The sequence below is a fragment of the Myotis nattereri genome (genome assembly GCF_964212035.1).
Source record: "Myotis nattereri genome assembly, chromosome: 2".
NCBI lineage: Eukaryota > Metazoa > Chordata > Mammalia > Chiroptera > Vespertilionidae > Myotis > Myotis nattereri.
Window position 1 is genome coordinate 209,394,457 of NC_138076.1, and position 12,881 is coordinate 209,407,337.

A 12,881-nucleotide genomic window follows, 5' to 3' on the forward strand; every position below is an offset into this window, starting at 1 on the left:
GTGCAGATAGGCCTGGAGAGGCGGGCTCAAGTCCTGGCCCTGCCTCTGACCTACTCTGAACCTGGGTGTCTTCATCTCCTCTTGGGGCCTGAGGGGGACGGAGGGTCTTGTGCTGGTGCAGACCCTCCCTGAGTCCAGGCCCTCCCACCCGACCTCCAGCGCCTCTCTCTTCCCGGCTTGTGCAGAGCGGACTGCCAATTCCTGTTCAGCTGAATTTTCCAAATCAAGGTGAGGGGGGGCGTGTGGGGGGCTGCTGCTGAGTCCTTAAACCTGGAAGGAGGCCCTTGGAAAGGCCGCTGGTCGGACAGAGGCTCAGAGGGGGCTGTGCTCAGGGGGAGAGCTGGGCCAGCCCCTCCCCTTTGGGGGCTCAGGTCCCATACCTGTGCACGGGGTCAGGGGTCAGGTGTGACTACAGGGGACTCACCTCCTCTCCAGCCTGAGAGGCTGTCAGACCCGTCAGGACCCCGCTCGGTGCTCTGCGAGGGACGCCAGGGAAAAGGCCCTTTCCATTTGCTACTGCAGCCCGCGCAGGGGTTGCCGGGGTCAAAGGCTCTGGCAGGCGGCCTGGCTCGTTCAGCTGATAGATGGGGAAACGGAGGCTGCAGGAGCGAGACGACCTGCCCGGGGTCCCAGCGTGGGGTGGCGCCAGGCCACACCCAGGCACAGGTCCCCCCTCCCCCCCGCCGCCTCCGCGGGTGCCCGCGGGGCTAGAACTCCGGCGGCGGGCGGCGGGGAGGGCGTTCGCCTGCTGCCCCCCTGTGGCCGCCGCGGGCGCTGCAGCCGACCGGTCGCGGCCGGGGCGCTCGGTAGGGATCAGGCGGGGCGGGGGCGCTCCGTGGTGCTAAGCGATGGGCAGAGGCGGGGGCAGGAGGAGGAAGAAGATGGATCCTGGCCGCTGGGGCCTCTCGGGTCTGAGCCGATGGCCCCGAGAAGTGCCCTGAACACATTCATTACAATCGGGAAACGGGAAACGGGAAACGAGCCCTGCAACTGGGAGGCGTGTCACGTGAGCGCGCTGCCTTGGAGGGGCCAGGCCAGGCTGCGTTATGTGCTGGAAACAGCCAGGCTTTGGAACCCGACCGAGGGGGTTCCCGGCGCTTAGCAGCTGCCCCTTGCCCTTTCGGTGCCCCCTTTTCTCCGGGGCAAATTGGCGCGCACACACCTGTCTTGACCTCCCTCCCTCTCCTCCGTGCACCTCCCAGGAGCAGAAGCCCCTCGCCCCCCCCCCCCCCCAGGCCCTGGGGCAGAGCGCTGATGGTCCCCGCGAGGACGAAGGTCTCCATGTAGTGCGGGCGAGGGGACAGCCTCCAATGCTCACCGCTGCACCTGGCGGGACAGACACACCTGCCGGCTTCCCTGTGGGAATTCCCCCTTCGCCTTCTTACCTGGCAAGTTACCACTGGTTTCCAGTTATGGCAGGGAGAGAAGTTTCCTTTTAAAAGAAATTCAATTCTGGGACTTATCCTCCCCCCCCCCCCCCCCCACACACACACATGGGAGACTGTACTAGTTCTTCAATAGATTTCCACCTTTGCTATACAAAAACAAACGAATAAAATTCATTTAATTAAAAGAGTGAGTTGATTTAAGAATGAATTGTTTTAAAGTCCGAGCAGTCTAAGGGCTCACAGCTGTGACGACAAAGGTGCCGGAGGGTGACAGAGGGTGAGAATGAGGGCAGCTGGCACTGGAAGGTCCCCTGTCTCCCTCCCACGGCTCGAGGGCGAGGCCGGCGCCCTCCTTCTGTGGGATCAGTTCAGATCTTCAGCCTGGCACCCACTCTGCTGGAGCCATCGCCTACTGAGCCTCCTCTTTGGTGGGGAGACAAGGCCCAACGCAGGCAGGGTGCTCCCAGGCTGGGCACACACCCATCCTGGACGAATGTTAAGGGAATGAATTGAGCACCTCAGGGCAGGGACAGAAACACCTTTCTGGCCGGAAGACTCTGGAAGGCTGCCTGGAGGAGGCAGGCCTTGAACAAAAAGGCCAATTCAGAGAGACCCAGAGTGAGCATAGAGCTGCTGCTGGGGTCTCCTACCCCCTGGGGGCCCTGAACACCAGGCCCAGGGGTGTGGACCCTCAGCTGCCCTCCCAGGCCCCAGAGAACCCCAAACCCCAGCCTGGAATAACAAGTCCCCGTTCCTTCTCTCAGCTCACACCTGTTGGCCGCACCTGGCCATCCTCTGTGGGAGAGATCTTTCCGCTCCCCTTCCCTCTGCACTAGGCGAGGCCCTCGCTTCTGGAAGGAACCAGCCTTTATTGAAGAGATTGCTCTGCTCTCACTGTTACCTGAGACCAGGCACCATTGCCACCGGGAGGCTCCGAGAGAGGGGTTCTTGCTAAACTCAGGCATCTGGACTGCAGAGCCGGGCACTAACCACTGGGCAATGCTGCCTTTTGTGAATGGCTCCTGGGGCCGGGCCTGGGCCAGGTGTCCTCTGTGCCTGGCATGGGCCTGGCATTCAGCGGGCTCCTTGTGAATTTTGAGTGAAACAAGACATGAATGAGTGACAGTTTGGTTTGTGAGTGACCCCGAGATACCACCCTGAGACTCCGTGATGCTGCGGACCTGAGAGGTCAGCAGGAATTGCCTGGGAGTGGGCAGAGAAGCTTCCAGAAGGATGCGCAGGAGCTGGCGCTGGCGGCTGCCTCTGGGTCCGGGGGAGTGGAGAATGAGAGGGTGGGGACCTTACTGTTCTGTTTGAATGTTTATGTTGCATGTTATAATGTGTTATAATTATAACGCATCGCCATGTGCCTGCTCGGTGCCTGAGTGCGGACGTAGGTAACCACCTGGGAGCCTCACCTGTGGGCTCCTGGCTGCAGCCCCGAGGATGGAAGCAGCAGGGACCGGCATGAGCTTTCTAGGTGGTTCTGTCACAGGTGGTTCTGGACCACGCTCTGGGAACAAAATCACCAGCTGGCTCCGCTTCCCACTGGCCACCAGCTGGGCTCATTTGCATGGTCTTTTGCATATATTTGCATGACTTCTCTGTTAGCCTTTATCCTCTTTTCTGTTTATACCCCAGGACAGCTCCTCCCCTTCCCTAGCCCTGTCCTCATCCTCAGACCTGCACAAGCCCCATTCACCTCACCCACATCCCCCAGCCAAATGCCATTCTTTTTTTTCTTTTTTTTAAAAATAAGCCATTTTATTTATTTATTTATTTGTTATTTTATTTTTATATATTTTATTGATTTTTTACAGAGAGGAAGGGAGAGAGATAGAAAGTTAGAAACATCAATGAGAGAGAAAAATCGATCAGCTGCTTCTTGCACACCTCCTACTGGGGATGTGCCCGCAACCAAGGTACATGCCCTTGACCGGAATCGAACCTGGGACCTTTCAGTCCGCAGGCCGACACTCTATCCACTGAGCCAAACCAGTTAGGGCTTTTTTTTTTCTTTTTAAAAAATATTTTTATTGATTTCAGAGAGGAAGGGAGAGGGAGAGAGAAATAGAAACATCAATGATGAGAGAGAATTATTGACCGGCTGCCTCCTGCACGCTCCACACTGGGGACCAAGTCCATAACCCAGGCATGTGCCCTGACCAGGAACGTGCCCTGACCTGGTTCATGGGTTGGTGGTGCTCAACCACTGAGCCACGCCAGCCATGCCAGCCAAATGCCATTCTTTAACCCCGTCTCCACATTCTCCTCATCCCCCCGAGGCCTGGCACACACACATCCCCTTCCCAGAAGTCTCCCACCCACCAGCTGCAGGTCTGTTCTGAATCCCACACTCTATCCCGGCCCCTAAATTCCCCCAAACAATCGTGTTTTGTTATGAGTGTCCCTGTGCATGGAACACCCACTGTGCCCCCAAGGCTGCACCAAGGCCTTCACCCATCTCACCCCACCCAGCTCTCCAGGGACCCCAGGAGGCGGCTCCAGTAGGCACATTTTACAGAGGAGGGCGCTGAGCAGTAGGGAAATCATGCGACTCGCGCTCCCTCCCACCACCCTGCTTCCTAGCATGCCCTTGTGGATTTTCCCTCTTCTCGTGAGAAGGTTACTTGGGTTTTGTGTTGCTTCACTTGCTTTAACTGGGTGTTTAAAATGACCCAGGCCATACACACTTACCGTAGAAACATGCAAACCAGCCAGAAATATTTTAAATAAAATGAGTCCCCCCGACCAGTAACACTCGTGATACAGATGCGATGTGTGCAAATGTACAGGCAGAGCATTTGCAAGGTAGAAGCCGAGAGAGGGCAGCACAGACCTCAAGCCTCAGAGACCAAGGGAACAGCCCGGGGCCACAGCCTTCAGCCCCCGAAGCCGCCACGGGGCGCCCTGGGAGCGCGCAGGCCTGCAGAGGGGAGTGCGAAGTCCGCTTGTCTGGCCGGGACCTCGCCGGGAGCGGAGCAGAGGCCGTTCTGGTGCCCCTGCGGCAGGAGGAGGTACGAAGCCGGGACGGTCCCCACGCCCACCTTTATCTAATCCAGCGACAGCTGCTGTGGTGGAGGGACTCGGCCTCCAGCGCCCAGGCAGGCCCGGCGCCGACCAGCGGGCTTCCTCGCCTGTCACACCGGGTGCCAGTCTCCAGGGCAGGAGAGAGCGACTGATGATGCCAGGAAGGGGCTCTGCCACCTGGCTGGTGCCGACAAGACGTGCCCGCCGCATGCAGCGACCGAAAGGTGGGCCGTGAAGAATGAGAATGAAAAGAGCAACTGCCATGACTCAGCTGAGGGCTGCGATCGGAGGCTGAGGCCCAGGGACGGGCGGGCTTGCCTGAGGTCCGGGCCCAGCAGAGCCCCGTGCTAACTAGACTTGATGAGGCTGGAAACGCTGGCCTTTTCCCATCCTTCTCCGCTCCCTGGCTCCTGGTCTCCTGTTTCCATCCTCCTTCCTTCCTTTGGAGCCCCTCTGGGCCTCCGCCTACTGTCCCCACGGTCCCCTCTGCCCACAGTCTACCTCCCCCTCCCCCGGTCTCTGCCGCTCCCCACCGCGGCTCACCAGACCGAGGCTCTGAGGACTGAAGGGCCCCCAGACATGGGCCCCACCCCCCGCTTCCTGGGAAGGGAGCCCTCAGCACCTGGCAGGTGAGGTGCTGTGCTGAGCACCAGCATGCAGCTGGCCGGCAATGGGCTGTGGGCTGGAGTCCCTGCCCAGAGGCCAGCTGGGAGGGTGTAGGTGCGGCCCCGGGTGGCCCTGGGTGCGCGGGCCTCCAGGCCTGGATTCCCGCCTCCTCGCTCACTACCGGATCATCTTGGGAAGTTACTTCCTGTCTCTGTGCCTGTCCCTTATCTGCAAAACAGGAAAGAGTGAAGTCCCTTAGTGTCTCCAGAAACCCACACCTTCGGCCCCTCCTTCGTAAGGGCCATGCTCTGTGCCTGTCCCCCTGCCCCCACTTGGATGTCCCCCCACAGTGACCACAGAGCGCTTAAGGGATGCCCTCTGGACCCGGGCCGTCTGGATCCCAATCCCAGCCCAGCTGGCGGTGGAGGAGAGCCTGCCAGGCAGGGGGTCCACAGGCGCAAAGGCACTGAGGTGGGAAGCCGTGCGCAGCCGTCGGGGCGAGTGAACAAGCTGGAGGCTGTACCCCTCACCCAGCAGTCCTGTCTCCCCCCTCCTGCCCTCTTCCGTTCTCTTTGGGACAGGGCTGTGGGGATAGGAATGGGCTTGAAGGCCCAGGGGACCGCATTTGAATAACACGACGAAGAATTTGGGGACCCTGATTCACATGGCGGTGCCGGGCCCCATGGGAGAAGCCATGTCCAGGAGGCAGTGAGGCCCGCAGCTGGCACTGGAATTGGAGCCGAGCCAGGGGGGGCGGGCAGCCCAGCCTTGATGGAGGTCCTGGTGCCCAGGACCGGAGGCGGTTACCAGGAAGCAGGAGAGGCCCAAGGTCAATGCCTGGAAGAATGGGGGACAGGTGCAGGCCCTCCACAGCCCAGCACACCCTCTCACAGCGCCGGGCCTCCACGGAGGAGCTGGAGGCGAAAATAGGACTCTATTTTGGGGGCCTGAAGTGAGCGGGAGTCACTTCCCTGCCAGCTGGAGAGGTGGCCTCGGTTTCTTCGGGGCCAGGCCCTCCACCCATGCGGGAGAGGCACGGTGTGGGCGCTGGCGGCGGGTTCGAGGCAGAGGGGCCCGGCTGAGATAGAGGACAGCAGCTGCAGAGGGGGCCTGGGGGGGACGTGCATACGTTACCTTCCTCCTTCCTCCCAGGCCCCTGTGAGTGGGAGCTGGGCTTCCCCATTTTATAGAAGAACAGACCCAGGTTCAGAGAGGCCAAGGTGCTTGTCCAAAGCCGCTCAGCCGCCATGGAAGAGCCAGGCTGACACCCAATGGCTCCTCCCACAGCAGCCATGTGAGCGGACCTCCACGCGCAGCCAGTGCGGCTGTTTGCTGAGCACCTGCTCTGCGCCCAGACCTGTTGCATTAGCCGGGCGAGCCCTGCGCCCCCCCCTGCCCCCCTTCCCCCCCAACTCCCCACCCTGCCCCGGCACAGATGGACCCAAGGTGAGGAAGGGTCAGGTCTGGGATGCCCCGGCCTGGAATGGGCATCCGAGTCACTGCAGGACCACGGGCACGCCCCTTCCCCTTTCAGACCTCGGTCTCTCCGTCTATAAATTCCAGGAGAGGGGTCAGGTCTCAGAGGGCCTGCCTGTGACCCTGTGACCTGCTTCCCCGAGGCTGACAGACAGCTGGGCGTGAGGAGGCGCCAGGAGGACAGAGGGCGTGTTCCAGGCCTGCCTTCCCCGCCCCCCGCCTCCCGCAGACCCCTTCTCCAGGCGGCAAGTGAGGCCCTGCTTCCCAGGAGAGAGCCCAGGGTCTGCGCCTGGCGTGGTGCCCGTCTCGGCCCCTGGTGATTCCCCGTCACTCCTACAGGTGGAGCCCGGAGAGGGAAGCGCCACACGCAGGACAACCAGGCCCTGCTGCCCCTGCGGGCTCCAGGGCGGCCCTCTGCTGCCCCCTTCCCACGGGAGCCAGGCCATGCCTTCCACTTCCCTGTCACTGAACGGTCCCCATGCCCCCCTCCCCCCCTCCCCCGCTCCCACACCTGCTGAGGCTCGCTGGCCGCATCTCTGGTCCCACCTGTCTCATTTCTGAGCCCAGAAAGCTGCCCCCCCCCGTGCCTGCTGCCCCCCTGTGCCTGCTGCCCCCCCCCCGTGCCTGCTGCCCCCCTGTGCCTGCTGCCCCCCTGTGCCTGCTGCCCCTCCTGTGCCTGCTGCCAACCCCGTGCCTGCTGCCCCCTGTGGCTGCTGCCCCTCCTGTGCCTGCTGCCCCGCCCAGCTTCCTTTAGAGGCCCCAGAGGAGCCCAAGGCTGCATGGAGGCCAAATGTCGTCCATCCAGCTGCCACCCTGTCTGCTCTGCTCAGCCAGCTTCCCATCCTACCATGCCCAAGGCTGTCCTGGCCCCTCTGGCTTTTCCATGGAGCTCCCCGGCCCCCAACCCCCCTCCCCCCCACCCCCCGCTCTCCTCAGGGACATCCTCCAACTCCACAGAGCCCTCCTCTGGGGAGCTGTCTCCCTCTGCCTCCCTCCGCCTGCGATCCCTGTTCTGTGGGCGCCCTCGCTCAGCCACGGTGTCTGTCCATCTTTCTCTAACCCCATCACTGTCCGTCTCAGTCTCCCCGAGTCTCTCCCCTCCCCCATCTGTGTCACCTGTTCCCACATCAGTGCATGAATCCCCTTCCATTCCGTCACCACTCCCCGACCCGCTCCTGCCCCCTGGACAGCTGTTGACAGGGAGGCCCAGGCGGGGAGGAGGGAGGGTCTCAGACAGGCTCAGAGGTCCTGGAGCTGAGCGGGGAGGACAGTGAACAGAGCCTCTGCTCTGCTGGGCAGGGAAGCACCAGGGGCAGGAGTGGGCTCCAGAGCCTCATTCCAGGGGCCACATCCAGGAGAAGGCGACCTAGTGACACGCAGGGAGTCAGGAGCCTGGATCTGGATGGGGCTCTGCCCCTGCCCTCAGTGTGACATGCCACCCCCTCCCTGGGCCTGTCCTCTGTCCGAGGAGCCCCTGTTGGCCTCCTTCCCGCTGGGCACCTGGGAAGCCGGCAGTAGCTTCCTCCCAGCAGGGGCTCTTGCCGAGCTGCCCCGTTGCCATGGCACCTGCAGCTGCAGTGGACAGCCTTGGTGACTGTAACCAGGGAGCCGGTCTGCTGTCCAGCTGGAGCGAGGAGCGGCAGGGGTTGCCCACGGGCCCACCAGAGGCCTCAGCACCCACGGCCCACGATGGAAGGGCTGAGGCCCTGTTTGGTTCAGGGCCTGATTCTCCCTCCTCCTTGCTCACCGTAGGTGCTCAGCAAGCACTCACTGAACGGAGGGATGAATGAACAGCTGAGCTGATAGCAGCCCAGGCCAATGCCTCTGGCTGGGGGCTTCCCACTGGGGCGCGGGCAGGGATCTTATCCCAGGTTCAAGGCAATGAGTGCATGGAGTGAGGAGGAGGCCCTGGAGGGCGTCAGTCACTGTACGAGGGGCCACAGGGACTCGGGCATCCTCCCAATCGTCGTCCGACATGTTCAGTGTCTAGCTTTAATGATGGGGAAATGAGGTTCAGAGAAGGGACCGATTACCCAGGATCACATAGTAAGTCAGAACCCAGTCCTCATCCCTGAGAGCTAGGTGGTCTAGCAAGTTTCCCTTTTCCCATGGCTGCCAGGGAGCTCCGAGGCCAGCTTCCAAACTGTGTCTCTAGGGTAAGCCCGTCAGAATCCTTTCTGGATGGACAGGCACATGCATTTGGGTCCAATAAGGTGGCCGACAGACACCATGCCATGTCTGATCACATATGAAGTCTAGTTGACGCCACAGGACAAGCACGTGAGATAGATATGAACGGCCCTTTTAACAGACGAGGAAACAGACTCAGAGACACACATCAACCTGCCCAAAGTCACACAGTTCATCAGTGGTAGCAGCAGAACGCAAACCCAGGCCCCCTGACTCTCACACCCGTGAGCTTTCCTCTGTATAACTCTGCAGACAAATGCCAGCGCTCTTGGCCTGTGCCCTGGTGCCATCGCTGTGCCCACTGCCAGCCACTCCTCTCCAGCTGCATTCACCCTCTCAGCAGGCAGCCCTTGAGAGGCCGTGGAGGGGGAGCTGGGTTTTGAAACTTCTCCCCTTTCCAACCCTTGGACCCAAGTCTACACTGTCCCACGGGAAGATGGTGGGGCTGCACTGGGACAGAGTCTGGCAAATGTAGCCCGGAATCTGTCAGTACTCAGCCCGAGCCAACAGCCCAGCCGGTGTGGCTCAGTGGTTGAGCATCGACCTATGAACCAGGAGGTCACGGTTCGATTCCCGGTCAGGGCACATGCCCGGGTTGTGGGCTCGATCCCCAGTGTAGGGTGGGCAGGAGGCAGCCGATCAATGATTCTCTTTCATCATTGATGGTTCTATCTCCCTCTCATCCTCTGAAATCAATATATATATATTTAAAACTGACAAAAAAAACACCAAAACACTGCACAAATATGTTAACCACGGCCCTAGCGGGATCGAGACACGAGGGGAAGATAGGCCCACAGCTCATCAGAGGGCCGGCTTCCTGGGAGGGACCTGGGCTTGGCTTAATGCTCCGTGGCCTGTCTTGAAATTCTTTTTAAAAACTAATTTTTATTGACTCTGTTGGGAGTCAATTCCTAGTGGTCTCTTTGAACTTGTGTTCTGCAGGTGAGGTCCGAGGGGACGACGCGGCAAGCGCAGCCGCAGAGGCGGCGATCTGAAGGAAGGACGCGATTTATACTTCAGTGCTTTTAATGGCAGTTTTCCCAACTTTTGAACAAGAGACACATATTTTCATTCTGCAATGGACCCCAGAAATTCCGTGGCCGGTTCTGTGGGCGGTGGGTGGGAAGGGCTGGGACCCAGGGGAGTGGGAAATATGTGGAATCCATCAATGCCAAGAGAAGCCAGGACCCAGGGAAAACAGCGAGAGGCAGGCCCGGATCACGCCTGCGGTCCAAGGATGAACTGTGAGAGGCGCGTCTGGCCAGTGAACCGCTGAGTTGAATGTCTTCTAGGTTCTTTCCTATTTTTCTTTTTCTTCCTTCTCCTTCTCCTTCTCCTTCTCCTTGTTAATCTTCACTTGAGGATATTTTTCCATCAAATTTTTTAAAATATATCTTATTGAATTTTTACAGAGAGGAAGGGAGAGGGATAGAGAGTCAGAAACATCGATGAGAGAGAAACATCGATCAGCTGCCTCCTGCACACCCCGCCACTGGGGATGTGCCCGCAATCGAGGTACATGCCCTGGCCGGAATCGAACCTGGGACCCTTCAGTCCGCAGGCCGATGCTCTATCCACTGAGCCAAACCGGTTAGGGCTCCATCTATTTTTATAGAGAGTGGAAGGGAGGGGGAGAGACAGAGAAACATCGATGTGAGAGAGACACATCAATTGGTTGCCTCCTGCACACACCTGGCCTGCAGCTGAGGTACTTGCCCTTGACCAGAATGGAACCCGGGATCCTTCAGTCCGCAGGTTGCCGCTCTATCCACTGAGCCACACCAGCTATGGCTCCTATTTTCCTTTAAGCAATTTGCGTTCAAAAGGAAAAGAAGTGCTTCAGACGCGGGCAGGCAGGAAGGAAGCAAAGGTGAACCTACAGTCACTGGGCCCGAATGGGGATTATACGCAGATAAGGGCGAGGTTTTCAGCTTTGTTAGACCACACCCTCTTCCTCTCCCTGCCCCACCCTTTCCTCCCTTCCTCCCCCCTCCTTCCCCTTCCTTCTCTCCCTGCCTCCCACCCCTGCCCCGGCTGTGACTGAACGGAGAGAGAGGCCAGGGCAGGGACGAAGGGGAGAGGTGAGGAAGGGGCCCCTTCAGCCAGCTGGTGTCCATCATCCCAAGCGCCGTGGTAGCTGAGGTTCTTACACCCCCAGACACCGCGATCCCCCTCTTTCGGCGCCGCCAGGAGCCTGGAGTGAGGGAGGGCAGGCAGAGCAGGGGTGGGGAGGCAGGTGGGAGGCTGTGGAAGGGGAACAGGTGGGAGCAGGGAGGTGAGTCAGCCAGGAGCCAGGAGCGAGCAGAGCCGAGCAGGGGTTTGCAGCGGAACCCAGCCTCCCTGCAGCGGGTTCTGCCTCTCCGAACCCTGCGGGCCCTCCCCCGTGCCCGCCCCGTGCCCACCCAGAGCCCACACTGGCACCTCAGCTCGGCATCCCAGAAGTCCTTGCTGTGGGCTCTTGTCAAAGCCTCTCCTGTGCCCCCAGGTCACTCCATGTTCAGAGAGAGACGGACCTCGGGCAGGAGTCACAGCCAGCGGTGTCTGAGCAAGTGGCCAACTGGGGACCAGGGAGGGTTTGGGAGGGACCTTGAGGTGCCCCCGCCTCACTCTGGACGGAGGCCCTCTTAGGGGGCACGAGTGTACCTCTTTCCCCCCTGCCCTCGTGGGTCCCCTGGACGACCTCTGAGAAGGTCCGAGGCCATCCTTCGTCACTCCTGCTCCTTGCCCCCCTACCCCCACCCCGTGCCAAAGCGTCACAGAGAACGAAGCAGACAGGAGAGCTTGAGCCCCGGCGAGGTCCTCCCAGAGCCTGCAGGGCGGGGGGAGGCACATCTCTGAAGAGGCCCCTGGCAGGGCCCCTGGGAGACACCGGTGCTTGCACCTGGCAGAAGGGGCCCTTCTGGGAGCACCAGCAGCTGGGCAGCTGGGCTTCTGTCTTGCTGAGTGGCCCCTGCAGGCCTTGGAGGCGCACTCTGGGAGACCTGGATGGGGGAGGGGGAAAGGAGGCTGCTCCCTGCTGCTCCCTAGCCCCTGCCTCAGGGAGGGTGGGAGTGAAGGGGAAGCTGACAGTTGTCTCCTTGGTTCAAGCCAGACCCTTAGTTCTAGGCCTCGTGTCCTCCTCTGAGGCCTAGTCCTGGTCCTACTCCCCGCCCCCCGCCCCCCCATCCCCCGAACCCCCTCCCCCCCTCCCCCCCTCGGGCTTTGTAGGAATCAGTGAACTAGAGGATGTGAACGACAGTGAGCAGATGAGAAGCACGATGATGAGCTGCTTGTTGGGGGACTTGGATCCCAGGTGGCCTCTCGCCAGGAAAGACGCCTCAGGCTCGTTTATGAAGGTGCTGAAGCGCCCGGAGGCCCCGGGGTTTACCCCCCGGCAGCCACGCTGGCCGCGTGCTGGTGAAATGTGGCTGCTCACCAGGCAGCCCAGAGCGGCACGGCGGTGAGCTTGCCTGCTGGTTCCCTGTGTTTCCGAAGGTCGCGGGCACCTTTGCATAGAAGATTCCTGAGACGAAGAGGGTGCCCTCTGCTTCCTTATGCACCAAGCGCTGGGCACAGTGGGCACGCAGAAGGGAGTTGGAGCTGGAAGTAACCCTCCAACCCAAAGGCTCTGGGACAGGCTCCCAAGCTACGGCCACAGTCCTTCGCGGTGCCGTGCCCTCTGCAATGGGACTTGACAAAGCTCCACCCTTTGAACCTGGGGTGGCCTGTGACCTGGGTTGGCCAACAGAACACAGTGGAGGTGATGCTACCCAAGTTCAAGGCGAGGCTCAGAGACCTCTTCACCCTCGGAGGTTGCTCCCCGAGACACCATGAGGCTTCCTGTGTTGGAGGGGAGGCCCCTGGGGAGAACCGAGGCCGCTGGCTGACAGCCAGCCCAGCCCCGACGTGGGCAAGGCCGTCTGGTCCTCAGGGCTGAGCTGGCAACCCAGCTGGCATAGCTGCTGGATGAGCCGAGGAACCCGGACAAGCAGCCCCCCAGCCCCCCAAAAAGCTTGAAGCTTCAGAAGAAAACCTTGTGGTCTGGGTTTGGGGTGGTTTGTGACACAGCACAGGCTAAGTGAGGCCAGAGGAGGGAGGGACTTACCAGGATCCCACAGCAAGGCAGAGACCACGCCTGACTCTGGCCAGGGGTCCCAGCTGCCCCCAGAGCCCTCCCACCAGTGTCTGCAGCACCTTGGTCAGCCCCCG